A 2,938-nucleotide genomic window follows, 5' to 3' on the forward strand; every position below is an offset into this window, starting at 1 on the left:
AATGAAGCAGAATGAGAAGGTTAAGGAAGAAATTCCTGGTGTCATTAGTGGGACATTGGGCTGAATAGGGAGATTCCCTCCTTGGATTAGGATAATGTCGTGTCCTAGTGGTAGTTCAGCTAGTTGTTTGTTTTGGTATATCCGTGTGCCGATCAAGCAGGCTTCTTTGTCCTTGGTGGTGATGAGCTTGTTGAGTGTTGTTGAAATGTTTTTGTTAAGTTCTCAACCACCGAACCCATAGAGAGTTCGGCCTTGGCGTTTCAGGGCATAGACCACATCCATGGCGGTAACAGTCTTGCGTTTAGCATGTTCCGTGCAGGTGACCGAGTCTCGGATTATATTTTCCAAGAAAACCTTGAGAACCCCGCGAGTTTCCTCGTAAATGAGGCCGGAGATGCGCTTAACGCCCCCACGACGAGCGAGGCGGCGAATGGCAGGTTTAGCGACTCCCTAGATATTATCTCGGAGGACTTTCGGGTGCCGTTTCGCACCCCCTTTACCGAGACCTTTCCTGCCTTTGCCTCTACCGGACATCACACCGGGAGATAAAGCTTTGTAATCTTGAGTGTTGTTGAAACTCTTTCGAGTTACCAACAGTCACAGATTGCAACTCTTTTCGAGTACAATCACAGTTCTTAGTTTCTGGGAGTGGGACGTGAACCCACAACCCTCTGATTCAAAGGCGAGGGTGCTATGAACTGAGCCACAGCTGTTGAAACTCTTTCGAGTTATCAACAGTCACAGATTGCAACTCTTTCGAGTACAATCACAGTTCTTAAGTTTCTGGGAGTGGGACGTGAACCCACAACCCTCTGATTCAAAGGCGAGGGTGCTATGAACTGAGCCACAGCTGACACCTCGCCACAGCTGTTGAAACCTCTTTCGAGTACATTCACAGTTCTTGGTTTTTCCGGGAGTGGGACATGAACCCACAACCTTCTGATTCAAAGGCAAGGGTGCTATGAACTGAGCCACAGCTGACACCTCTTACCAACAGTCACAGATTGCAACTCTTTCGAGTACAATCACAGTTCTTGGTTTCCGGGAGTGGGACATGAACCCACAACCCTCTGATTCAAAGGCGAGGGTGCTATGAACTGCTATGAACTATGCAGCTTCAACAGCTGACACCTCGCCACAGCTGTTGAAGCTGCACTCATCCAGGCAAGTGGTTAAGGCAACATTTGCTAATTTAATGGAAATGCAACCATAGGCACAATGTCTACTGTTAAGTGATGACTGATTTGTGTTTACCATTAATTAAACAATGATTGATTTAATTGTTAGGATTCAGTGCAGGTGCACTTCATCCTCAAAGTGGGGACTGCAAGGTTCAGTGGGTTTTTTCTCAATCTTTTAATATTTTTAATGATCCCTTTGATGCTTTGCAATTTAGCCTTAGCATCATTGTTAACTTTGCTCAAATCATGTTGAAAGTGTAAGCAGGCTTGAGATAATAATTGCTTCTTCCTTGATTAGTCTAAGCAATCCTTAAATTGTTTAATCTAAATCAAGGAAGATGTATGGAAGGTGGGGTCTACTTGACATATCAAGTGGATGACGTTGGAACATGGCCAAATATGGTAAGAATGGGGCTCAAAAAAGGAAGATAAAGCGAAATTTAAAGCGACACAAGAGAGTGATGAAGACATTATCTGTGCTACAGCAACTGGTGAAGCAAAAACTGAAGATTGTTGTTAATTGCATTATTAATTAATAAATCTCACTTGATTCACTGTACTTGTTGTCTGATCTGTATTTGGGTCATGATCCAGACTGTCACCATCTTTACAGGGGAGGTGAGAGTGACTGTCCTTGACATCAAGGCAGCATTTGACAGAGTGAGGCATCAAGGAGTCCCAGCAAAACTGGAGTCAATGGGAATCGGGGGGAAAACCCTCCGCTGGCTGGAGTCATACCTAGCACAACGGAAAACGGTTGTGTTTGTTGGAGGTCAGTCATCTCAGTTCCAAGACATCACTGCAGGGGTTCCTCAGGGTAGTGCCCCAGCCCAACCATCCTCAGCTGCTTCATCAATGACCTTCCTTCCATCATAAGGTCAGAAGTGGGGATGTTCGCTGATGATTGCACAATGTTCAGCACCATTCACGATTCCTCAGATACTGAAGCAGTCCATGCACATATGCAGCAAGGTTTGGGCTAATTAATGCCAAGTAAGGCAGCTCACCACCACCACTGCCACCTCAGGGCAATTAGGGATGGACAACAAATGCTGACCATATCCCATTAAAGAGCAAAAAAATAGGAATGGGAAATAAATGATGGCTTTGCCAGTGATATCCACATCCCATGAACTGTGAACATATTAAAAATAAAATGTGTTCAAACTGCTGGACAGTTAACCAGCCAAGAGTAAGCAAGATGATGCGTGCAATAGTGCACATCACTGGTGATGCAGCTTCATTAGCTACTAACTAGATTGAATAGGTAGATGAAGGAAATGGGGTTGAAGGAAGATGGTAGTGATTAGGGCCTTTTGATTCCCTTCTTAACAGCACTGTGGATGTACCTACACCAAATGGACTGCAGTGGTTCAAGGCGATGGTTCACCAGCACCTTCTCAAGAGCAATGCCCAATGGGATGGGCAGCAAATGCCTTGCCAATGATACTCACATTCCCATGGAAGAAAAATAAAGACAAGTTACAGCACAGTCACTGAACACCAGTCCCTGCATCAGGCAGTGGCTGGAATTAATGACAAACATCTAAACGCCACACACAAAATGAACCTGTTGTGAGTTTTGCCTCAAATAGGCCAAGACGTGATGCAAAAGAAGCCACCCTATAGCAACTCTTGCTTTGTGCAGGATGATGAGAGACAATATTAATGGACTTCCCCACATTTACATACATCACCAGTGATGTACAAAGACAGCAAGGTCAACAGGAACTAAATGGAATAATAGTGCATTCATC

This window comes from Cetorhinus maximus, chromosome 3, assembly GCF_964194155.1.
Source record: "Cetorhinus maximus chromosome 3, sCetMax3.hap1.1, whole genome shotgun sequence".
Lineage (NCBI taxonomy): Eukaryota > Metazoa > Chordata > Chondrichthyes > Lamniformes > Cetorhinidae > Cetorhinus > Cetorhinus maximus.